The 25949-nt window shown below is 49.8% G+C and overlaps 1 protein-coding gene across 10 annotated transcripts in view; it reads left to right on the top strand.

Annotated features, from left to right (window-relative positions):
• The first annotated feature begins 2236 nt into the window (after positions 1-2236).
• MBNL3 (muscleblind like splicing regulator 3) overlaps positions 2237-25949 on the top strand; it is a 79936-nt gene continuing 56223 nt past the window's right edge. For 2 of the 10 annotated variants that reach the window (XM_065729411.1, XM_065729408.1), the window contains exon 1: positions 16252-16358. The gene's annotated coding sequence lies outside the window, so the exon portion shown is untranslated. Of the gene's footprint in view, positions 2324-2425; positions 2529-7149; positions 7506-16246; positions 16359-25949 lie in introns of those variants that run through there. The other 8 variants (XM_065729404.1, XM_065729401.1, XM_065729409.1 and 5 more) reach the window with 8 other exon arrangements.

Raw genomic sequence — 25949 nt, 5'->3', positions numbered from 1 at the left:
CAGCACTCCGAAGGATGTGCCATCAGATTCTGGACAGCAAAACTGTGTTTTGAGCTTCTAGTGAGTGAAATGGAGAGCAAATTTGTGGCTTCCACGTGGAAAATGAAACAGCCTGTGCAATATGGGAGGGGGGAATCGGGCTAAATAGTGTCTCTCCGTTCAAAACATCTCTGAATATTGGTACAATGCCATGTGTCCATGTGGTCGTTTTGCATTGCTGAAAATAGCTCTGCAAAGTGCTGGGTGATAGCAAAATCCTGCCCCTGGCATTGCACTGCTCCCAGCACTGCTGCACCGCACACCAGCAGCTCTGGTGTGCAAAGAAAGCACCTCTGGAGCCTCCTGCTTTGTCCCTGCTACAAGCAGGTGAATTAAGGGCTGTGGAGACTGCCATCTGCTACAGGAGAGCGTTGGAGGAGGAGTGGGACATGAGAGCTGCAGATGACAGTCCCTCACTCCGACTTCTGCATGCCAGAGTCATTTCCTTCGTTATAAATAACCTTGTTTATAACCTCTGTTTCATGATTCAGCTTTTCTGCAGTCAACAGCCGATCGCCCTCAGAGCAGGGCCGCATCAGGTTTCGGGAGGAGGATGCAGCAGGGTGGTGCAGCTCAGGGATGCTGGAAGCAAAGGGCAGTTTGGTTCTGGAAACGGCAGATACCCTCCAAAGCGCCTTTCTTTTTGGTGAGCTCTCATTTCTGAGATCCTAAACTGCCAGGAGCTCTGTGCAAATCCCCACCCATCACATATACCCAGCCAGAAACACCGGTGCCTCATTACCGTGAGCGTGTCCTTGTCCAGGTCTGAAGGTACTGGCAAGCTCAGTTTTCCCGGTTCCTCGCCTTCTCCTTGCCTGTAGGTCAGAACATCAGACATGAGCTGCTCCTGGAGCACTACCAGCAGCACAACTACTGGTTTTACATCTACGGCGAGACTTACTGCCAAGAAATGTCTCCTAGGAAGCCCAGCATGCCCAGTTTTATCCCTCACACTACTGGGCGATGTGTCCCGTGAGCAGCACTGCCCTCCTCGCTTTCCATGCTGCCACTGTAGCACTGTGCCCTGTTCTCTCGCTGGAAAAACCAGGCAGTGATTTTTTTGCTGCTGTGTGGGGCCATGAGCTGACGGCACTGACTGCCCCCGGGTTGTCCCTGCGTCCTGGCTCTGCCTGAGCAGGCAAGGGCAGTTGGTGTCCCACTGTCCAAGAGGGGAAACTGAGGCACAGAAACGTTTCCCGGTGATGTGGGGCCGGCTCTGGGTCAGTGTGCCCTTGTGGCCCCACAGCTACAGCCAAACCCCTGGGACACAGCCCGGTGCTGCCAAGCTGAGCTCATCCTTCTGTTTTGAAGGAGCTAATCCTCTGCCCTTGCAGCAGAAGGAGTTTTCCATAAGTGTGATTTTTATTTTTTTTTTACACGGCATTGCGTGTTTAATGTTTAACAGTGGGATCATTATAGCTTTATTAGCAGCGTGCAATGCGTTTTCATCTTCAACTGACTTTGCAAACATTAACTAACTGCTTTCAGCTCCGCGTCAGTGCGGTGGTAGCTAGGGGCAGTGGTCTGCTCCTGGGTGCAGGACTGGGGCCGTCGACACAGCTGATTTGATTTTCCTCAGGGATCCAGCGTGGTTCTTTGCAGCTCATCCCAACGACAGTGCAAGCGTTTGCGGGAATCTGATGCAGAAGTCAGAAATCAGAGGGGTCACTGTATAAGTGATGCTCATAAGGGTCACTTTGGAGCGGGCCGGCCTGCAGCATCCTTAGGACGCACACCAGGGAGCGAGCTCCTGGCTGGCAGGACGCAGTGCGCCCAGCTCCCGATTTACTCCCTCATCCCCCCCCAGCGTCCTTCACACGCGGGTTGCTGGTGCAAAACGGGAGCGAAAATGCCGCGACAGCTCAGGTAAGAGCCTGACGTGGGGGGGGGGGGAGCGACGGCAGCGCTGTAATCCGGGTGCAGCCGGGTGGGAGATGTGCCGGGCAGAGAACACAGAGCGGGCGGCTGAGGGGACACCGCGGCGGTTCGGGGACGGAGCCGGGGGGGGCGTGACGGCGCCTTCGGGCCGGGGCTCTCTCCGTCCGCCGCCGGCGGAGAGGGGGGGGGGTGCGCGGCGCTCGGCGGGCCGGTTGCCATGGCAGCAGCCAGGCGGCGCGGCGGCGCGCACGGTCGGCGGGGCGCGGCGCGGCCCCGGAGCGTACCATGTGCGCCCGGCGGCGGGAGGCGGCGGAGGGGCCACGACGACGACGGCGGCGGCCGCTGCTGCTGCTGCCCTGCTAGCTCCGCCACGGCGGGCCCGGCGAGCAGGAGCCGCTGCGTCAATGTAACGGCGGCGACGGCGGGCGGGGTGCGGGGGACACGGGGAGGGGGCGCTTCTGAGTGACATTCCCACGCCGCGCGTGGCGGCCCGCCGCAGGGAGGGCGGGCGGGAGGGAGGTGTTAAAATGGCGGCGCGCAGCCGGCCCCCGTGCTAACCCGGCCCCCGTGCGAGGCACGGAGCGGCCGCACGCTGCCCGCTGAGCGCCGAGGTAAGGCCGCGCCCGTCCTCCGTGCCCCGGGGAGCGGCTCCGGGGTGGGGGAGGGGAGGGGGGCTGCGGCTTTGTGCCGGGCTGGGGCAGCCGGGAGGAGCGGGGCCGTGCGGCGCGTGTAGTTTTGGTGGTTTTTTGTTTTTTTGGTTTTTTTTGCTTTTTAAAGAAGAAAAAGCCGAACTCATCGCTGCCGTCATCGCGAGCGCCCGAAGCGCGGCCGTGTCGGGACGATAGCGCGGAGTGCGTGTGTGTCCGTGCTGTGTGTGTGTGTGTATATGTGTGTGTATATGTGTGCGTGTGTGAGCGCGGCCGAGGCAGAGTTTCAGCGCAGAGCGGTGCGGGGAGGGTTCCCCCACCCCCGTGCGCAGCGCAGCGGCTCCGGAGGAGGAAGGGAGGGGGAGTGGGGGGGGGGGAATTTTTTTTTTTTTTTTTCTTTTTTTTTTTTCTTTCTTTCTTTTTTTTTTTTTTTTTGGACTCTTATGAAGACATGCGCATTTGTTGCTCCTTGCCACCGCACTGGAGTCTGCCTAGAAACAAAGAGCACAGCCTGGCGAAGTTGGGGCTGCCTCGGGAAGTGGCTGCTTTTTTTTTTTTTTTTTTTTAATTATTCCCTCCCCCCCCCCCCCCCATTTGCGTCGTTTGCCCATGCGGTGGATATTTCCACGTGTTATTCCCGTGCTGCTCCAGGCAGAACCCCCCCTCCCTGCTTCCCCCCCCATACCCCCCCAAGCCCGGCCCTCCGCATTTCGGAAAGTGCAGCCATGATAGATGGGGAACTTCTCCCGCTCCCACCCAGCCCCGTGGTGTGACACTTTGCGGGAGGTGTTGCCTTCCCTGGAGCCACCCCCATGCTGAATCATCGCGGAGCGATGGCTGGGCGGCTCGGGGAACGGCAGTCCGCCCCCCCACCCCCCCCTCCCCATGCCTGGAGGTGAGGGGACGGTCAGGGACCTGTTGGCAGCGAGCAGCCCCGAGCTGGGAGCGTGGCTGACTGCTCAGTGCACACCGCTGCCTTTGGGGAGCCGGGCTCTGAGGACCTGATCCTGCCCCGAGAGCTCTGCGTGAGAGCAGCAGCGGGTGGGCTCGCGGCAGCGGTGCCGGGGTGGGTTTGAACAGCAGCATCACGTCTGTGCTGTTTGCTTAAATCGCTCGTTTACCCTGCGTGCATTGCTGCGTGGAAGAAATGAATTCACTTTCTGGGGGCTTGGGGCACGTGTGTGTTACATACGAGGGCGTTGCTCGGTGTTCATGGCTTTATTCAGAGGGTGCCCAGAAGTTTGGAAGAGAGCGGTGGGGTGAGCTGGGGTGTATGAGGCAGGAGTAAATTGCAGTGGTTGTTGGACATGCAACGTGATCCTGTAATTAGAGCGAGGTAATAGTCTGCGTACTGTGCTGGAACTATCGAGTGTCTGCACTGAGCAGTTGGAGTCGAGCTGGTTCTGCTGGGATTATGCAGTCGCAGAAGTAACGCTGCTTAACTTTCCATACAGCAGCTTCAGTGGGGTTGCAGGGATGTATTTCCCCCTATGGGCCCACCCTGTGGATATTTTGCTTCTAAGGCAGCATGTAGAGTTGCAATGGTGCTGCTCTCTGGGTTGGGGAAATACCTGACGTGGCACAGTCCCCACTTCTCAGAGCTTTATTTACAAATGAAGGCTAAAATCGCACATCTCGGTCCTAGGAGAAAAAAGAAAAGCCTCCCAGAGGAACAGCTTATGGCTTCAGCTTTGCACAGTTCATGCAGCTGAAGGATTTAAAGGGCTCCCCCTCATTTGGTCTTAAAACTTCCCTGCCCCCACCGTGTTATACCCCAAAGGATTTCTGTTCCCATGGGCTGGGGTCCTCCTGCAGTGTGTGGGATGCTGGGGGGCTGCTGGGATCCGGGGCAGTGCAACACACGTGAACCTGGTGCAGAGCTGTGTGGGCACCAGCCCTTTCTGCGAGTGCTAATTCCCCTTGGTGTGTGTGTATATATAGAGAGACGTGGTACATATTTAAATTGAGTCATTTTAAAGTAGTGATGGCCCAGAAAAGTTAAGAGAGCTATTTTGGCATTTGAGTGCTTCTATTTGAAAGACAATGGACTATACAGAAGCTTCTAGATATTATGGGATGCACCTACGGCAGGAGGATGTGCAGCCTGTTCTCAGACACAGTCTGTCTTCCCAGAAGCAGCTGTGTTTTACACATGTACCTTTCAGTCTGGATACTGCTGAGCATCTCTAATGGCTCTGCACCATGTTTCAGGTCTGTGATGTACCCAAGGGTGTTCAGAGCAGCTCTGGCAGTCACAGAGGAAGCTGCCCCTGGTTGCTGTGATGTCCAGCAGTTCCTGGCCACGCCAGGAGAAGCTGAGCTGACACCACCTCCACTACACTGAGAGGAAGCAGGGGCTCTCCAAGGAGAATGTGGCAGTGGAGCTAGTGATGGGTCTGCTTCCTTCAGCTGCTGTGGGAAGATTACTGAAAAGTAGGGATGTTGTGGTGTTGATGCTGCAGTAATGAATGCAGTTTTGCACCTGCTTAGGTGGTTTTCTGGCACTTTTCATGGCCAGTTCTGTTTCTTAAGCAACAGCGGCCTCCTCTGCCACCTCCTCCTGTGTTGAGGAGTGACTTGTGAGAAGTCTGAGTGTTTTCCTTACATTTTCCAAATCTTGTTCTGTGCGTGTAAGGGAATGTCTAAGTGGGATTTAAACTTGTGACTGCAAACTCAGGGGAGTTTGTGTTTATCTCTTGCAGTATGGCTTTGCAAATCAGTTTTGAAGCTGATGCTGCAGTGAAAGAAATGATCTTGCTTCCAGCCCTTTGCACCAGTCCCTTTACCATCCTCACAGATTAAAGATAATTTTGCAGAGTAACAAGGAAGGAGTGGCACTCATTTTAACTGTCACTGCTTTCCTGATTTGCTTCTCCACGTGGCCACGCAGTTGTGCTGGAACAGGAATCTGGGGTACACAAGCAGGACAGGATGAGGCTTTTGTTATCAGCACTGCCTTGTGCTCAGTTAAAGTGATGGTAAAAACTGCGTTGCTGGAGTCTTGCAGATGGCTTGCTTTCTTTGTGCACAAGGCAAAGCTTGTCTTTCCTAGGTACCAATGCCTGTAGCTTGGTCAGGAGCCTGAAAGCAAATCAGGATTTTGTTCTGGCGAGTGCGGGAACGTGTGGTGAGTATGAATCTGCAGTCAAGATTTGGTTGCTGGTGCTTGCAGCAGGACACCTGCCACACCAGTGCTGGGAGCTTGGCTTTGGCAATGGAGCAAATCTTTGTGTGACTCAGATATGTTGGGAAGGAGCATGCAGCTTTTATAGGAGCAGGCTTTTCTGACTGTGAGCTTACTAGAAGTCACGTGTGGAAACTAAAATGAGAACTAGAAACGTAGTGCTGGTCGATGAGAGGGAGGCTGTGTGCTGAAAAGCAGACTTTGTCTACATCTGTTTCCAAATGTAGTTTTAGGAGCTGTGGCCCTCCGGCTGTGCTCTGCAAATGAAGTCCCAGTGTCTGAGCGAAGGAGATCCACCACCTCAGGCAGATCTGGCACCACACCTCTGGGTTCCCTGGGTTCACCTCCTGGCAACCAGCAGGACAAAGCAGCCTTTGAAACTCGATAGAAGCACTTGGCTGGACAGCGTGGCTTGGGAGGGGGAAGAAGAGGATGGCTGTATTTACTGAACAGTGCATATTTGCTCCTAAAAAATCCCTTGAAAACTGTGGGGCTCAAACTCACAGATCACTCAGTGTGCTGATTGCCACGTGTAATATTTCAGTGAGAAGTTTCAGTTCTGTATGGATGACTTAACACAGGAATTATTCCCTTTTAGGTGATAGGGAGTGAGTTACTCGTGTAATCTGTGGTGTGCTGTTAGGTTGTTTGCCCAATTATATTCTTAATTGCTAGATGTCAGCCTCCTGCATCCCTCTCTGCTGCAATGCTTGGGTTCTAACTTGGCTTGTGTTTTGGGCACAGGCTGATCTTTGGCTGAACTGCTGGAGCCTTTATGATACCAAAATATTTTGCAGTACTCTGTTCACCTTTAAGCAGCATCGTGGGTACGCCAGACTTTTTTTTTTTTTTTCTGGAACTGAATTCATTGTGCCTGCTAAATGTAGAAATAGCATAAACAGATCCATTTTCTTTGCTTCCTCCTGCTCACGTGTGCATGCAGATTGCTGCTCCTAGGTAGATCGTTTACTTCCATTTGCGCTGGTGGCATTTTTGCAGCTGTGTGCCTCTTGCCTGCTAAGCCAAGGCAGTGTGTGTGTTATTCCCCTGGCTGCTCACCCTCCCATTTTTCCGTGCCATCTTCCAACCAGGGCTGCCTACCCAGGGCGATGTTATCATCCCCCCATTTGATGCAGTGTCAGCAGATAGCACCGGGATGGGAGAAAGGGGAAAAAAACCAACTACCTGCAACGGGAATGAGTCTGTATTGCAGGGGCAGAGCAGTGCCTTGGCCTCCAAACTGTATGGCCCTGCTCGGTGGGGGTGAGGGTGCCAGGAGCTGCTCGTGTACTTCATGTCAGAGCACGTACACTGCGAGAGAGCTGAGAACGAGTGGCCTTCAGAGCTCGGTGTCCCGCGTCGGAGGGCTTCTGAATGCATAAAATCAGAGAGAATGTGTCTGTGTAATCCGATCTGTTCTTGAAAGCCTTGCGGAGGGCCGCATGCTGCAGACATAAGCTGTGTCAATAAGAACTCTATTCACTCTCGGAAAACAGCCTCGTGATCGGGTTTGACTGGCAGGCTTCCGAAGGGAGGGCCTTTCTGGAGAAAGAGCTCCGATTTTGGCGGCACTTCTGACCGCCTTCTCGGACTGCCGCTTATTGTTCTTGCCTCCGTGTAAACTTGGATTTTGCTGGGAGGTTTCACGGGCACGGGGAGGATTTGGCACGGCGTGCTAACGGGAGCGACCTTCCTCACCATGCAGCCCCGCAGCAGCGCTTAGGAACGGGAAGGTGGAGGATTTAAGAGGATATGAGGTAGGGCTGGAAATTGCTGTGTGTGGGAGAGCGTGCTCGTGTGCGTGCTCAGGGTGCGTTACTGCAGAACAGTGGCACACCACACCACGTCCACGTGAAAGTTGCAGGTTGTAGTGGATAAAATGTGTGTTTGTGCGTGTTTCTGTGCTGTCTCTGTCGCTTTGGCAGATGTCTGTAATGCCCAGAAGTGTTGTAGGGTGAGATTCTGCTTTCACTTAAGCATGAATCTGCTCTGAAGCCAGTGTCGTACTCACGGCCGTAATTTGACTGGTTGTCATTATTTGAAGGAGGAAAAAAAAAGAAAATCCAACAAACCAATATCCTTCTTTTACTTTACAAAGTATTGCAGGCCTGGTGTATGTAGTCTTTTAAATCCTTGCAGGGAGAAACCTGCTCGAGTTAATGGAAACGATGGCTCCAAGATTTCCTGGAAGCTGAAGCTGAATCAAAATAGCAGACTGAGCTGCTGCGTTGTGTGTCGTGTTTGTAAATGGCATTTGGTTGCGTTACACGTATGATATTCAACATTTCCTCTGCTGAAGTCCCCAAGCCAATCTCTGCCTTTCCCTTACTGCTGCTGACAGAGATGGTGCCAGGCTGTCAGTTTTATGCTGGTTTTTCCTTGCGGGTCCCTTGGTCTACCTGGTGCTTTTTTGTAAAGCTCCTGGACATGAGTTATGATTCTGAAATAAGCTCATATATATGCTTTGCTATGTGATTTTTGTAGCTGCATAGGAAAACTTGAGAATATAATTGGGGCATAATATGCATAAGCTCAAAAAAAAAAAAAGCATAGCATAAAGCTCTTTTTTAAAAGAAATGCAATTATGTTTTAAGCCAATTGAGGCTTGACTTAATTTCTCAGGGTTTGCTGGTGACAATGCAGTAAAACCGGAACGGACTCTTGAAGTATGCCTGTTCTGAGCTAGGAATGTGCCTGCTGAACCCTGCAAGGGCTCCAGCTCTGGGGAAGTGCTCTGGAGTTGGGTGCTGGCCTTCTGCAAGGCCTGATCCTCTCCGTGAGAGCTGCAATAACAGATCGGTCCTGGGCTGGGTGGGGTGAGGATTGGGCCCCAGGAGAGCAGCGTGCAGCAGTGGGCTGTGATGTGCAGGGGCAGGAAATGCTGCTCGCTGCCGCTTGTAACTCGGGGAGGCTGCAGCTGGGAAATTTGTTTTTACTTCCCGTTCCCAGTATGTTTGGGTCGAAAGTAGCAGTGTTTTTCCGTAGTGAGATGTTTGGCTTCATTCTGCAAGGTGGCAGTAAATTTCATGCTGCGTATAACGTGTTTCTTGCATTTTGGAGACTTTATTGCTGCCTTTGACTCTTAATTTGGATGGTGAAACCTTTATTTGGGCCTTTCCTATCACATAGACATGCTTTTTGGGGGGAACAGAAAGCTTCCCCCCCCCGGCTCTGTTTGGAAAGAGGCTTTGCATGAGCTCAGGGCCTTGCTCTGCTGGTGTTACAACTTTTAGATAAAAGGGTTTTGAGGTAGAAAAAAGAAACAGTAGCATACAGCTGGTAATGGGGATCCATGGTAACATGGTCTGTCCTCTTGCCTCTGAAGCCTGCTGGTGCTGGAGGTGATCTTGAGGTGTGCAGGGCAGCTGGCTGTGCATCCATCCGCCCTCCTCCTGGCTCTGAAGGGAGGAGCAGGGCACACGGGGCTGGTTCTGCCTGAGGTTTGGTCGGCCGCACTGGAGGGAGAGGCTTGCTGAGCTGGGGACTTTCCAGCTCTGAGGCTGTGTTGTAATACCACACATCAGGCAGCTTATGCTCAGGTACCAGGGTTGGAATGAGGATGCTGCTGCTACTGAAAGGCAGATTCGTTTTGTCTCATGCTCAGTGGAAGGTTATACTTCTGAAAAGACCCTGAGATCCAGAGTTGAGGTACCGGGAAGTTTCTAGTGTGTCTGACAGCAGATTTACGTATGTTCTATATGGTGCCTCCATCTTATCCCTGCAGTGATCTCAGCACTGGTAAATGCAGCCCAGCTGTGCAGGCTGGCCCATGCTCACCCAGCTGGGTGGCTGCACTGCTTTGTATGCCAGTTAATGTTTGAAGCAGATTCCCCCCTGTGTCTTGGAGCTTCTCCACCTGCTCAGCCAACCTGGGGGGGCTTATCCTTATCTTAGGTTTCATACCCATTTCCTCCTGCATCTCGGATGTAAATGACTTTGTGCACAGGTAAGGAGAAAAGTAAACTTGGGTGGAAGTTGTCTATTGGGGAAATTGTGGAAGTTGATTGAGAGAGGCACTGCCAAGGCAGGACCTCTGGATGCTCTGAGTGTCCTTGTGGCCTCTGTCATCTCCACAGAGCCTGCTGCTTCATGCACTTCAAATGGGTTTTGGCACTGAAAGGTGCAGTCTCTTTCCTCTGCTGTTGTCCTCATTCTTGTGCTTGGTCTCATAAATATTTGTCCTAGCTAGGAGAAAGGGCAGAACTACCCAAACTGATGGCAGTCAGTGCTTGGGGCCTCTGGAAGTGCTGGTGCAATGGAGCTGGAAGGAGCCCAGGCCTGCAGGAGAGTGTCTACACAGGTGGGGCCAGGCTGGTCAGTGACAGCCTTTTGCAAGGTGCTGGGGTTTTTAGTTCATTAAAATGCTAACTGTTATAGTTCCATGCTGATTAATAAGAGTAATGCTTAATGTAGCTGTTGCATAAGGCTGTGAGCAAAGGCAGGTGCTTTTTACCCGTGGTAACTCCCTTTCTGAAACAAAAGGGCTGGACAATTGAGTTGAGCTGATCCTTTGCTTCTGGAATTGGCTACAAACTACATTTCAAACAACTACATGCAGATGAATGCACTGTAGGCTTGGAAATGCATTGCCTTGCAGGGACCAGGTGAATAGAATTGGAACCTTCATGAGGAGCCATTTAAGCTCAAAATCTCATGTTGCTTGCTAGTGGTAGATGATTTTGTTTCAGTCCCCTTCCTCTCTGGTACATGAGGATGCTGCTGCTCCTCTGATGAGCCTCTGGGAAGGCCCTCTCCTCTCCTGCCTGAGTAATGGTGCACTGGTGAAGCTTTCCCATTTCCCGGTGGCAGGAAAGCCATTAAAACTTGTTCACAGAGTTAAGCAGCAGTTACCTAAAAAAAAGAGAAGATAGGACGCTTGTTAAGTTAACACTACAAATGGTTTTTTAAGGTGCCTAGTACAACAAAACTGCTGAGGGGGAGAAGTCCATTATAGTGATTATAATCCAAATATAACATCTTTGTGATGGGCAGGAAGTGAAGCTGACTACAAATGGGAGCAATACTGGAAGGTAAAAAAATATATATATATTGAACAGTAGAAGAATGAATTTAAATTCATTTAATGCCAGTAATCTTTGTATTATTAGCTATAATCTGCTGCTGAGAAGCACTCAGTCCTGACTATTTTTTTTCCTTCCCCTCCACAGAACAGCATTAATAAAAATGGAGTATTTCTCCTGACCTCTGCCTTTAGACTGTGAGCTCCCGAGAGTACAAATTACTCCTCTGTATTTTTGGACATCTGCAGGTATTGAAACCTGCCACACAGAATAGCAGTGCAGTTCCAAATGTGCTACTGCAGTCCTGGATCACTTAGCAAGGACCAGATTGTGTGCACTGTGCTTACAGGGGAAGGCAACAGGGCTGCAGCTGGGTGTTAGGTGTGGGGCTGCTTTTAGGGCTCTTTTAAACCAGAATGTTTCCAGTATGGTTCTCAAGGAGAAGGCTTGCTGAGCTTGGGGAGTGAGAGGGGTAACACTGCAGGAGTTGCTGATGGATGCCTTCCTGGAGATGTACCAAAGGGGAAATGTAGATGTAGTGCTGTAGATGTGCCTGATGCAGTCACATTAGCTGGACTGTGAGAAGTGAGAGTGGCTTTAGGATTGTTGTTTGCAAAGATTGAGCTTTTAGTGTGAGAAGAGCAGAGCAGCTGCATCTGTCACTTTTAGGTGGGAGGTTATCACGCTTGACTTCTTTGTTTTCTGAAGGAGAGGGCTGGTGGCTGTCCCTGTGCATGCAGGTTTGCTTAGATTTCTGCAAGAATGTGATGTTGTTCATCTTGGAGATTCAAGCAACCAAGAGAGAATTAAAGCATGAGATCTGCTTGCTCATGACCCGAATCCTCTAATCACAGCCTCGTGTAAGTGAAGGTCTTAGGCTGGGTTGAGTAGAGGGCATCTCCATGCAAGAAAACGTACATCTGTCCTCAGCCTTCCAGAATTAGAGCTTACTGGTGTTGAAATGTAGTTATAAGGGTGTCCTTGCCTTGAGCCAGAGCTGCTTTGTGCGTGACGCTGCTTTCCCCTGTGACATGCACAGCACTGGAGCTTTGGTGAGGGCAGGTGCCTGGCTCCTGGGGTGAGCCTGTGCCTTTTGGAACCGTGCCTTAATTTGGTGCACTCAGATTAGAGGCTTCGTTTAACCTCTGTTCAGCCAGTTTGCCTTCTTTAATCTGGGAAGGAGCATTAATGCAGTTCATACAGTAGTGTGGCCACTTTCACTGACCCTGTAATTTGCTTTTGACTGTCTCTGTTTTCTGTGGATGTTTTTCATAGGGTGCCTCACTAATGCCAAGCTGGTGGTAATCCCACACTTTGAACTTCGTGTTCGACTAATTCTGGATTGTGAGGCTGCAGCCAGAAATGTAAGATTAGCTGTTTTTTCAAGTAGGTGGCTAAACAGAAAAAGGAATTAAAAAAGAAGGGAAAGAATGTCATCCACTTTGGATGAATTGGTAAAGAAAAAAAAGTGTTTGGCTTCAGTGCTGAACTGGAAAAATTATCCCATTTCTGGCACGGGGGTACAGAGAAGAGCATTTTTGTTGAAAAATGTGGAGTTTGTTTATTAGATGGGAGGTAGAGGTACTTGTCCTTGGTGCATGGTTTCAGCTGAGAGGTAGAAAGAGGAAAACAAGGGAGGAGAAATGCTGCTCCTCTGCTGCTGCTCCCTTCTTGTGAAGGACTGCTCCAGTTTCTCTTTTGAAACAAGCTGAGAATTCAGGTTAGTTGCTGTAGAACTGAATAAATAATTCCCCTGCCTAGCAGATATAAAGGCAGGTGAAAATATTTGTGTGAGTACTTTAAAAGAACTGTGGGCTCAGATTTGCAGTTGTGTAAACCATGGGAACATCTCTGATTTTTGTTACCTGAGGATGCAGCCTGCATCTTGTTTTTCATCTCTTTTCCTATCCATCCCTTCTTCCTCCCATGATGCAGGAGGTGAGTGTATGTGGAGGATTTCTTGCAGCATGTGCTCAAGGATGGTTTTAGAGCTCTGAATTTGATCAGGACACTCCTCCTGCCCTCAGAGGGCTGTTGGTTGTGGCTCCTATGCATGTCGTGTGATGCTTTGAGCTGAGAAAATAGCTGCTCAGCATCAGTTGGGTACAGAACTTTGGGTTTTTGCTTAAATTGGAGGCAGTGTTTGAACTGAACACTGTGCAAATATCCTTGAGAACCAGGGAACACCCATGTTGTCACCTGGAGGTTGAATTTATAGCAAGCTGCCTTCTCAATTAAGCTGATAATGGAGTAGTTGCTAATATCTCAGCCATGGGTTGATATTTGCCCTGCTGCTGTTAGGACATCACTGGGGTTGAGGTCTTCTGGTCGTGAGGTAGATGGAGCATGTTGGCCTGACCCCACTCATTGTGGGATCCCAGATGGGGGATGTGTAGGGGTCCCAGCAGGCTGGGGTGGGGGGTCAGAGCATCATGGGCTGCTTGAGTCTAGGAAGGAGCTTTGGGAGGGAAGACAAGGAGCTTGTGTGAGCTGATGGATGGAGGAGAGGAGGGGCTGGGGCATGGACCAGGAGAGAGGCCTTCAGATAGATGGCAGCATGTGAGGGAGCACTGCCACAGGCATCAGCTGGAGCCTCGTGTTTGGTGTTGGAGTGTGGCTGCAGTGTACAGCATTGCTGTCTTGTCTCTTTGCTAAAGGATGACTGACGTGTAGCTAGACCTAACTTTTGTTTTGGTGTGAAGCCAGGGCTGCATCCGAGGGAAAGCTTGGTATCTGTTCATTGAAGGCTTGTGTCTTGTGCAAGCTCTGGCGTGAGGATTTACCTTGCAGAATGTGAAGCCAGTGTTTCACGTGTGCTTTCTAGTGCTTGAATACACGTGTGCTTTTAAAGAACGTGTGGTTCTAAGGGAGGCTTTTGTCAATAAACGCCGGTGTTTGTGCAGCATGATCAAAAGAGTCTCGTGGCTCTGCAGGCTGAAGGGGGATGGAGTGCAGACAGGCCTGTGGTGGAGTCCCTGTGCATTTGCTTTGCCCTTAAGGTAAAGGATTAGGCTTGAAGAAAAGGAACGAGGTCAGGTCTAGACCAAGGAGTAGACTCTGGAATCCAGCCAGAAGCGTAAGTAAGGTTTTTCCTGTAACAGCATCCTAGATGTGGCAGTTGTGTTGACTTAGCTGAAATGAGACTGACATCTGTAGGTCAGGCCTGATTAAAAAGGAGGGTGGAGAATAGCTCCGCAGAGTAAAGAGGATTTAAAGATAATGGCAGGGGGTGATGCGTGGCTCTTACTGGCAGAATTTGACTTGGCCTTGGGACTCTCACCCTGTGAGCAGGGAGTTCTGTCTCTGCCGAGCGCTGTGGCTGCTGCCCTGCTTCACAGAGGGCTTTGGATTCATCCCTTCCCTCCAAGCCTTTGACTCTTTGGATAGAGTTCTGACTTGAGCTTTCTCCTTCTACTGTTCAAGGGAAGCCTCCTTGCAAACCCTTGGCTTGCTGAAAAACCCTGTTGAGAAGACAGTACCCATTCCTCACTTTGCCCTACTGAGAGGTTAAATGTCTGGGTCTTTTGCCTGCTACCAGTGAAGGATGTGGCATTGCTGAGCATTATGTGCCAGAGGCTGCTTGAGAAAGTATTTGTGTTCATTCTGACCCTTGCATTTTCCAGCCCATTTTCAGTTGTACTGGCTGCCTAGGGTGCTGGAGACTGTTTCTTTGCTAAGAGAGAAGAAAAGGGAACAATTACACTTCTGAAGCAATAACACTTGTACTTCACGTTGTTTCCAAAACTGTGGATTCACCACCACTAGTGGCTTCTTACATCCTGAATGTGCTGCCCTCTGAAAGGCACAGAGGTCTGCCATTGTTTGAGATGGGTGAACTGAATCCCAGGGAGGCAAAGCAGTGTACTACAAATACAATGAAGGAGCTTGCTGCTGCAGTCAGAATGGAGTCAGTGTCTTTGTAGTGCTTCCCTAGGAGGGGATGGTGAACCAGGAGGGAACTGGGGCTTGGGTGGGCTTTGGGGAGTATGCTTAGGGATGTCTGCAGTCTGCTGCCAACCTTGCAAGAGGGAGGTACTCTACATCACATCCAGCTGCTGTCAGCTTCCCACCTCAAGCAGCTGTGGCTGGCCTTGCCTCTTGCCTGGCTCCAGAGAAGGGCTTAGATTTTCTCCCTAGGGACACCAGCACAGTCTGACTGCAGCTCTCCAGGTACTCATGCTTCTTTGTTTGCTTGGAAGCGTTCTGGGACTGGTCTGCTGTTCTGATTTTTCCATGATTGTTTCTGTCAGTGAAAAAATGTCTGATTTGATGAGGTGAAAATTTGCGTAGTAAAAATCTGCAAGGAAAGGGGTGCTTGGCTTCTCCCTGAAGCAGAAATAGAAGTTTTTAAATGAAAGCCTTTTCTAAGAAAGATTAAAGTAGGGAGGATTACTTGATGGGGAAAGTACTGACTTCCCTACCTGCTCTGAGTTGCCCTCAGTGAGGAGGAAGTGGGGAAATGGCTCTCAGCCTCTTTGGACCAACTCTGCCATGGTGGTTTTCCTGTGAAGTAGAGTTACACCACAGCTGCACTAACCCCCTCTGAATTCAAGGGGTGTATGAGTGGCATGAACATTACATTTTAAATCCTGACAGATGTTGCTCCCTTCTCTGTGGATATGGGACAAATGTGCCCACCACTGTTCTTGGAGGTGCTCTTCGTGTTCAGTGCAGCCAGCCAGCACTGGTCGTTGTGATGACTGTCACATCAGTCCATTAATAACTCCTACACTTGGGGAAATAACAGTGCAAACGCTAATACCGTTGCACAGAGTTCTGGGCCTCTCTGTCAGGAGACTGGCAATTGTTTGATTTTGTGGAAAATAAATGATCTCAGCTCTCATTGTAGTCCCTAAATTCATTTTCAGCTGTGACAAGGGCCAGGATTTAAACTTGGGTCCCCCAAAGTAAAATGCAGTTAATTAGCCCACTCTATCATGTAGCCATTCTCGGTTTAACAAAGGCAGTGCATTCAGCCAGACAGTTCTTGCTCATAAGTGATGCTAACCTTTTGAGCTGCATGTATGGCAGTGTGCTTGCTCAGAGCCTAAAGTCCATATGTTTGCATCCCTGTTCAGCAGTGCTTCTTAACCCCTGTGTGCTGCCTCATTATAATGCTGCTGCTCTCTGAGAAACTTCTGGCACCTGTTTGTGTGTGTTAAGCTTGAATGATGATTTGTGTTACAGCAATGGCTATGGGTTCCAACCCAGATCAGTCTGCTGCAGAATGAAGAGGGGAGAGGGTTTATACCCAGCTCCCAGGATAACACTCAGGATTATGTGACTTCAGTGTCAGTAACTGCCCCCTGTGAATGGGGTTTGTGCAGTGATGGAGGGACAAGTGGGATGGCCCCAAGCTGCTCTTGGTTTTAGGGCTGGAGGAAGGATGTGGGAGCCCTCGTCTCGAGTCCTTGGCTTCCTGTTCTTACCCGAGCACATCTCTCAGTTTGCAAACCTGTTTGTGTCAGAGGCTGATAAGCAAGAGCTTGATACTGGGTGCTGGTGTGGCAGATTGGATGTGGAGAGGTGCAGCTCGCAGTAATCCAACAGGAATGAAGAAGCCCTGTAGCAGGGGCTGTGCTGTTCCTGGTAGGTCAGGGAGGTGGTGGGTGCTTTTGTTTGCTGTCTCCCCATTGATTTGGGTTTAGCCCCTGCTAAGTCTGGAGCAGGACCATGTGCTTCCCAAGCAGGACAGGCTCTTAGGAAACTCTCCTACCCAACTGCTGACCTCGGGCAGGATGCTGAGCTCAGTCCTTCTGCAAAGGGGCTGCTTGGATTAATGCTTGTTGAAATTTGAATCCTTTGTACTACTGTGAGGCTGTGCAGTCTTGAGATAGTGTGTTTCTGCCTTGTGTAAATACCTGATCCTTGCCCTAATGGTGTTTCAACGTTTAGCAAACTGGGATCTCAACATGTATTCAGCTGGGGTAAGGGAAAAGGCCCTCTGTCTGGGTATAACGATTGTCAGTGCTCCAGAAGGATGTGCCTGCCTTTAAAAAGCAAAGGGCCTTATTTTCAGACCACAACATCTATTTAAATCCAGGCTGTTCAGCAAGTGCACGTATTTGGCTGCTTACTGAAACCTATACTTACTGATATTGTAATCCAGAGCTTGTGTTTGCAGGAGGAGCCATTGGGTTGAATGCAATCCTTGCACAAAAAATCATCTGTATGTAGATACTGGTATGGTGAACAGTGATGGCTGTGTGAGTGGATAGCGGGTCAAGACCCCCTGAAAATAGAAACATATTGATGTTGTTAGCAAAAGCTGTGGAGCATGTTTTCCTTGAAAATGGTTATTCAGTATTGTCCTCGGTGCCTTTGAATTAAACATACTGTAAGAAAGAGTTTGCTGGAATTCTGACTGTAATGGAGGATTGGATATTGGGTAGTCATTATCAGCAGCCAGAGACGGTGGCGTGACCCACTGAACAGACAGCAAGATACATAGGCACTACCAGAAGGGAAATCTAAGACAGGAAAACGCATGGAAAAATATGTATAAGTAGAAGTTGTGCAGCCAGCCCTTATGCAGCAAATAAAGCAAGGTCTTGCTGACCTTGGCAGCTGTACAGGGCAGCTTTTGCATAAGAATGACTTGTGCTTAATATACTAGAGAAATTATTCAGGGACAAATATTCTCGCTTCATGCAGCATTGGGGACACATCTTTTTATTCTGTTTGCAGAATAGAAACACAAATGCATTGCGGGCAGGGTAGGAGGAGCACTGTCTCCCCTCAAGCACTTTCAGCTCTGTGCCCTGTGGTCTGGAGAAGGAAACTCAGTGCTGTTGTCCTGCCCAAGCTGAGCTCTCAGTGCCTGTAGCAGCCTCCTTCTCCTGGAGGGCTGGCAGTGGCTGGATGTGAAGGCAGCATGATGGGCGTCTTCCTTAATTAGCGTGTGCGGTTTGTGTCTGCTAACAAGAGATCTGCTGTACTGCAGGCACGCAAAGTGGTAACGACAAGGGCTGATAGGAAAATATTAGTGTGGAGGAGAGGGGGGTGGCTTTATTCTTCTATGAAAATGTATTTTTACTTGCAAATCTAGGTATCGGCAGCGTGGGTGGGCTGGGGCTGTTTGGCCCTTTGGTACTGCCCTGTAGCAGGGCTGGGCTGCTGGGTGCTGCCTGGCCACGGGAAGGGGAGCTGTGCCCAGGGCTGCATCCTACAGAGCCCCTGGCCAGGACAGCTCTGCACCTCAAAGAAGTGCAGAGGGATCTCTATCTGCAGGCTGGCACGGGCATGGTGTGTATTACCAGTCCCTGTCTCCTGCTGCGTAAAGCTTTTTTGTTTTGTCTTTTTTACCCCTGATCTCCCTGTCAGCATTTCTCTGGTTCTTGTACATAGTTCTCAGTCCAGCCAAATACAGCTCCCCTGCTATTCTGTGAGGGAAGGCATTCCTGCAGAGCCTGTCTGTAGTGGCTCCCCCACATCGGGGACTGGTCCCTCTCCAGCTGAGCTGGGACAGATGGATCCCCTTGCTGGGTGCATGCTTGTTGTGTCCTGGGGCCTGGCCAGTCCCTGTGCTGCCACCAGCCTGGGCTCTGCACCTGCTCAGCTCCACGTGGGCTGGCAGTTTCTTCCCTGCTCAACAGCATCGGCATTTTGCCGAGCTCTGCAGGTAGCATTGCTTGCAGATTCTCTGTACTGACTCAGTACCACTGATTTTTTTTTGAGTTTTTCTCACCTGCTGAAGAGATCAGTGCCATAACTGCCCCTCTTCGAGAGCAAATCCATCTCGTGAGTCCTGTCGGAGCAAGGTCTCCAAGGGCTGTTTTTGAGGGATATCAGGAGAGGACAGGAGATGGTGTTTGTTAATATTGATCCTGGGGAATGTGATTATTGTGGGTATAAAGTGTAAAATGTTAAATGAAAATGGGAGATTTGAAAGCAGTCAATAGATCAATTCAGAGGCTGGGATGAAATGCTCAGACTTAAAAAAAAAAATAATAATCAGATTTCCAATAAAATCCCCATTGTGTGTAATTAAAGGGGTTGTAATATTAAATCGGGTGTTAAGGGAATGATACTTAAAGGATGCTGGGAGAACCAAGTTCCAGACAAAAAGAGCCCCTTCTCTCTGTGAGCTGAGGCCCTAATGGGGCAGAAATGATGGTGGAGTATGGGAAATACATTAAACTAGCAACTAAAACCACAAGAAGGGGAGAAAACGATGAGGAAGCAGCAAAAGTCCCTCTGTGGTGTCTAACATCTGCCCTGGTTTGTCCTGGTAGGTCCTTCTTATTCCAAGGCCACAGTTTGTCCAGCCATATGCATGCATGTGTACAGCTGAGATGGGCTTGTTGGCAAGCCAGCCTTCCCGAGTAGTGAGGACAGCACATTAAAACCCACCAGCAGGAAGTACTGCCATGCAAAAGACTTCCAGGATATGTAAAAATATTAATTACCAACCACCACCACGTTTCAGTGACATCCCAGCTAGGTGATAAAAACTGAGGCATGCACTTGGTGCTTTGTGAGTAGGCAGAGGGAGCAATTAAAGAGAGAGGTGAGTTAGGTTCAGCTCTACCTCCCACCCCCCTGGTGGGATATATGAGATGTCCAAGGGCACATGGTATTTCCAAGACACTTGTTTGGAATTTGTGCTTTTTCCCTTGCCCTACAACCCTTAAGTGTGTGGAAAAAGCATCAGAGTAGTGACTCCTGAGTTTAACTGGGCTGTGAGTAATGGTAGCAAGCAAGTTCTGCTCTGCCAGTGGGCTTCATTTTCTGATGCTGCATCCCAGTTTCCATTACCCAAATCTTTGCTCTAATTCCTAAAGGGACAACTCAGAATATAACAGGGCCTAGTGTTTACTGTGGGCTCTGTGCTTCCAAAGGTAATGTTGCTGTGAGATGGAGGGGAAGGCACTTCTGTGCTAGATCAGATGAATGAACTTTCTCGTTAGCCCTGGGCACTTATTTCCTAACCTGTGCCTGTAATGCGATTAGCTGTGAAGATGTAGCTGTGAAGCTCTCCAGAGCCTTGGAAGATGCACGTTTTAACAGTATGCTCTCACTTTGTTTTATAATCCTGGTGGCAGCCTCTGCTGGTTAGTTCTTGAGGTTTAAATGCTGATTAGGTTAATGGATCGTAATGTAACCCCACCCAGCTGGTCATCAGTCCCTTGGAAATGCCTTGTGATTGTGCTCAGTATTGCTTAATTGCAAGCCCTGCCTTACCTGTGGACTTGGCAGTGCAGGAGCTCAGCCTGCTTTGAGAGCAGCGAGGTGCAAGCAGCTCTCCTGGAGCCCTTATGTAAAGGTCTCTAACATTTCCCCCTGGCATAGTTGAGCAGAGGTAACTCGATCTTTGGAGAAGTGCCTTTGTGCTGCAGCCTACAGAAGAGCTGCTTTGTTAATGAAGCCTGAATGCAGGCTAGTTAAATTGTAGTTCTTATATTCAAGGTCACTGTTAATGTATGTATTATTTTTTAATTGTGAGAGTTGCAAACGAGGCTTGTATTGAGCTCGTGCAGAAGGTTGGGAATTGTGGGGCTTCATCCCACAATTGCTCTGTCACTCTGACCCTCTCCTTTAAGGGCGAAATAAGCTTCACCAGCTGATACACGTAAATCTTAAACTTACTGCTGACACTGGAAGTCCCTAAAAAGAAGTGTCTGACAAGAGACTGATGCTCGCTCTGCAGCACATCGAAGTGTTGGGGGCAGGGAGGTCAGAGCGTGATCGTGGCCAAAGGCTCCAAGGGAGCTTATCTTCCTCCTTCATGTGGAGCTGTGAAGTCCTTGCTGGAGGATGCTGCGGGTGTGTGGAGCTCGCACAAGTGCTGGGGAGACTGGACAAGGAGCAAGTGAGCAGCAGGTTGGGGAGAACTCGGCAGGCAGACCACAGCAGGCTCAGGAAATCCTCTGAGTTAAAAATAGTGGGAGGCTGGGAGAGTATCGGGCCGGGAGATAGCACATGTCTGCCTTGCTGTTGCTCTTGGGTGGCAGTGGGTGGCTGCTGGCTGCTCGTCCTTGGCTGGGCTCCAGGGGAAGGGAAGGCTGTCCCGTCTGCTCCCTTTCTCAAAGGTGCTCTGAGCTGTGCTGTCCCATGGGTTGGAGAGGGGAATTTGAGGATACGGGTTCTGCTGGGAGGAAAAGAGCATCCTGCTGTATGGGAGCGTGGCTGGGGTGGTCCTTGTAGGCAGGGGTTGGGGTTAAGCGGGGCCTCAGCGTGAGCCTGGCGGGGCGGCAGCCATGCGTGCACTGCGTCTGTGTCAAGTCCCAGTCCTGTTTTTCCTGACCTGAATGCATGGAACAGCTTGTTCTCTATTGTCTGTTAACCCTTACAAAGGCGCTTAATCTTGTTCTCTTTTGTTCTGCATTGGTTGTGCTCGGCGGGGTCAAGTCCCTGCTTTTGGTGCAGGGGCAGCGCTGCGCTCAATAGCTCTGTGCCGCACGGGGCTGAGCCGGTGACGGAGTTAATTGCCGAGTGCTGATGGCCCTCCCCAGCCGAGGATCTGCTCCCATGAGCTATTTAAGCCTCTGTTACTTGTATTTCCATGCCAATCAGATTAGCCTGTGCCAGGAAACAGTCCACGGCCTGCTTGCTCTTGAATGCACCCTTTTTCCTTCTTACCTGTTTATCCCAGTCAAGTCACTTCCCGCTCCACCTGTTGTTTTTTTTTGTTTTTTTTTTGAGCTGTGTTCCTTCCTTTTCATTTGTCTCCTTCTGGCCCATCTCATCCCTCCCTCAGGCAATCTCACTGCATTCTGACATCCAGCCCTGGCACTTGGTGATGGGCTGACTCCTGCTCCTGCCTTGCTGTTTGCAGCTCTGTTTGCAGTGTGTCACCTCCGCTCTGCCGTGCTGTTCTTTTCTTCCTCTTACTTTCCTCCAAGAGCTCATCCTGCTGTAGCTTGGATTCCCCCTTAATGTATAGAAGTAGAGAGATCCTCAGTTCACCAGAGCTTCTGGGAGTACTTATTTTTCCAGCAAAAGAAGGGAAAACGTGGTCGGGGAGGTGAGTGTTCCCTGCTCGTGTGGCTGAGAGCTGCACTGCTGCAATTGCTCCCTGGGGCTGTTGCTTCTTCTCCGGATTGGACCCTTCTGCTCTCTTGCTGCTGATTTCACTGAGGGATTTGCTGCTGCAAAAATAAACTCAACACCCCCAGTCTCACAGGACGAAGTGTTCCAGCCTGCCCATGTGTGCCAAAAACAGGCCCATCCCTTGCCTCTTACAGGGCTCCACCTTTATCCTTATTCTAAAAATAAAAGGCAAGGCATTCATTCCTTCCTAGTTGCTCTGTTCTGTTGTTCTGACCTTATTAGACTTTCCCAATAGAAAATTTCATTGAACTCCTCTATTAGTGGTGAAAACAAACAAGACCATTAGACTTCCTCTGGAAAAAATGAATCTATATCACAGGGAATCGTAGGGAGCCAATTTTCCACTGCTGAGTTTGTGCTGTATGCATATGTTCTCTTGTATGTATTTCGTAAACAAAGTTGTCTTCACATTTAGAAGAATTTAAAACCATTTCTATCCTTTAGATCTGAATTGGCTTGCTTCCCCAGTTGGAAATGAGTAGCTTCTGTAATGTTATAAGGAGCAAAGTGACTGTTAGCTGGGGTTGCAACAAGAGACTTTTTTCAGACTTCCCTAGGTAAGTATATTTTGAGGCTTATGTATGTGCGTGTATGTAGAGATGATAGCCAGATGATAGATTACTAAGCCACATCATAAATTTGGTTTGTTGGACACCTTTGATTACCTCCTCTGCACTCTGCCTCTAATCATTCTCCTTCAAACATCCTTCTAATGTTCTTAACAGCAGCCAATTAAAACAAAGACTCCACTTGCCATCTATCCCCTCTTCCTTCTGCCATTATCCAAGCTCCTTCCCTTGGGGGAAGGAATTAAGTACACTGGTGGTTCTGAGAGCATGCTCTGGATTTTGGGGAGCATATCCCTGCTTGGCTTTTGTCTCCTGATTTTTAAGTCAGCTTTGGCAGATAACCAACCAGGCAGGGATGGGTGCTTGTGTTTGGGGCTGCAGGGAGCTGGCAGGAAGGATATGGCATGTGGAAAGCTCAGTTTATCCAGATATGGACCCTGGCTCATGGGAGCCTGCCTTCTCAGATCCCTGATTTGATCCAGTGGTTTCACATTAAGCCAGATGTCTTCTAAAAGGAAAACAAGCCACAAGCATTAAGTGGGAAATCAAAAGTAGTTCCTGTCACTAAGACATTCCATGAGGGACAAGTTGGAGGTCATTGTGTTACACAGATGCAGGAAGGTGAGGAAATGATTGAAGATCTCAGGACTTGTGTTGATGCCCATGACTCAGACATCTTAGGGGGAATGGAGGATGTTCAGTCACTGTGGAGTTGATTCACCTACCTGGCAATGAGATGAAGAGCAATGAATAATAGATTCTCGGGGGGTGTGGAAGGCAGGAGAGGCCAGCACACTAATTTTAAGCAGCTTGGGAAGTGCCTCAAGGATGACTTTGGCTTTTTCTTGCCTTTTTTTCAGAGCTTCTTGCCTTTTTTTCAGAGCTTAGCTCTGTTGGCTCTTCTCTGCGCAGATCCCCACCCCTTCTCTCCCATGGGCACACCAGGCACCCAGCCTCTGGACCCTCACCAGGCAGGGGGTACTGGGTGTCAGAAGTACACTTCTAAAAAGAGCTCTTAAACCTTCTAGGTGCCTTCTGGCTCTGCTATTTCCCACCCCCTTCCTCCCACCCATGTTCTGCAGCAGTGCTTCTGTTCTGGCAGGGTGTTTATTGCTGTGCAAGCAGGACTGGAGCCGTTGGACATGCCTTTCATCCTGTTGCAGCCTGCTGGAGTAATGGGGCAGATGTATGTGCATGTGCATGCTCCCCTCCTCCATTTCTGTATCCTGTTTCGTGCTGTAATGACCGTGGGGCCTGAGAGGTCGTGTCATCCAGTGCTTATACAGCCTTTACTATAGGCATTTAGTAATGTCTGATTGCCATGCTTGGCAGATAAAATCCAAGAATTGCCAGGAGATCTTTAATTTTTTCAATGCTGAAAAAAATTAACATCTTGGATGCTTTTGTTGACTCTTCCCATCTCTTGCAGTCATCATATATTTGAGTTGCAAGCAGAGGATGCTGTGACAGGGGCTGGGTTGAGGACTGAGTTGAGGCTACCTTTTTCCCAGGTCTTAAGTCATTTCGTGAATGATTCTTTGGTACCTTTGTATGCGTTGTGCCCTTCTGTGTAGTCCAAAAGTGATAGGTGCTTTCATTACTGAGCATGACTCCTCGTTTTGTAACACATCATGTAATTCAGATGGATTTGAATGTAGTAGCATAAAGGCTTTGGAGGCCTGCCCTGTGCAAAGGGGAAAATTACTGTCTGGCCCAGAGTGATGGCTTTGTAATGACTGCATTGTGTTCTGGTGCTCTGTGTTTGTACCAAACTGGTTCAGTGCCAAGTTACTTATGGCTTATCCAAGCACTCAGTACAAAGAATGTTAAAAGAAAAACTATTTCTGTTTTCTGCGAGTTCCTCTGGCTGAGAGAATTCAAACTGCTGTCCAAGTGGCTTTCTCCTCTTTCTGCAGGCCAGTTTTCACCTGGCTGGGCAGCTAATGTTACCGTGTGAACCTGCAGTGTGTTTGTTGTGTGTATGGGCAGGGATGTAGTGTAAGACTTGAAAGGAAAATGCCTCCTTGTTGCTTGCCCTGAAGGCAGTGCTGGAGAAGATGTGTCTCGGGGAGCCCTGGGCTTATGTGATTGAGAAGTCCAGGGCTTATCATAGCTACAGCAGCCATTCTGAGCCTGCAGCATCTCTCTTTAGCTCCTTGTGAGCAGGCTTCACCTTGCTCCTCTGAGCCTCACTGCAGGATGAGCACTGCAGCCCGCCTCCAGTTCTGAGCCAAAGTCTGTGGTCTTCTGTGCAGCACTGAACGGCTGAGCTGGCCTTGTACTGCACTCATACTGGTGCTTCATGGCATACATTGGCTCGAGGGCTTAGGGAAGGCTGATTGTCACTGCTGCCAGCAGCATCCTGCAAAGGGCAGGTCAGTGACAGGATTCCTCACTGTTGGCTGTGTCCCCATTGGCCTGCCCAAATGCGTGGACGCTTGGTTGATTGTCAGGGACCTTGGGGGTTTCTTGAGCACTGAGCAGGATAATCAGGTAGATTGTGGGATACATCTGCTTGATCCTATTTCTTATGATTACGTGGTGGGGAACAGGCCTTAATGAGCCTTGGCCTTTCCTGTCTCCTCTGTAAATCTGTTTGACTCAATTGAGCTCTCTGTGCCAGACGTCTCTTTGTGCTTGGAGATGGAAGCATCCACCTCTGAAACTGCCTGTGCTTTGAGCAGGGCTGTGGATTAACTGACTTTTAGAGATCCCTGCCAACATTTTACCCTTTTTTTTTTTTGTGAGTGTTTGCAGCTGGTGTAGTTGTCCTAACCCTTCTCTAGTAGCAGTGCTGGCAGTGGAGGGGATTTTAGCACTGGTTCACAGAAGCGTTGTAGCTGCTTCTGCGTCACAGAGAAAATGCTGCTTTTAAGTTAACTACTGTGCTCTAATGTGCTCTCTGGCCCCTGGTCCCAGGGAGCTGCCTCCTGTGTAAGGCCAGAAGAGATCTGCCAGGTGAGTTCCTTCTGTGTATGTGCATGTGGCTAGGGAAGGACTCTGAACACCTGTATCTCACAGGTGGGCAGGGCCTGCAGGTGATCTCCATCACTAGTGGAAAGCTGAAGGAGGAAAGGGGTCTTAAATAAACTGATGGTAGGAAATCAAAAGCTCAGAAGAACAAAGGTGTATGTGGTAGGGATTGTTACAGTTAATGAAAGATGTTTTCAGCAAAGCAGGGGGGAGTTCTGTTTGAAGCACTATGCTGCTCTGGAGCAGCCTTTGGGAAGGTATGCATTCTGCTGGGTGCGTGGGGGAGTCCAGCACTTTAGCTTTCTGACTTTGCTCAGAGACAAATGAATACACAAAAAGCTCCTTAAATTGCAGTACTCCTGTAATAGGTTTTTGGCTCAGAATTCCCCAGCAGACAGTGGCACATAGCTGTCAGGCTTCGGCCCGTGGAAGTGTTTTGAAGAGGAGCCTGTCCCATAGGAGCGAAGGGGAGAGGTTCTTTGCACGTTGCTGGACAGGAGGCTGATGATGAAGAAAAGCAGACTGAAGACTTCAGGCAGCTGAAGGAGAGTAGGAGCGCCACAGGCCACAGTGAAGAATGATAGAT

This window comes from Cyrtonyx montezumae, unplaced genomic scaffold (genome assembly GCF_038088225.1).
Source record: "Cyrtonyx montezumae isolate F1298 unplaced genomic scaffold, pur_monq_1.0 scaffold_11, whole genome shotgun sequence".
NCBI classification, from domain to species: Eukaryota; Metazoa; Chordata; class Aves; order Galliformes; family Odontophoridae; genus Cyrtonyx; species Cyrtonyx montezumae.
Note: the sequence above shows the minus strand (reverse complement) of the source record. Positions and strands in the feature narration are given on the sequence as shown.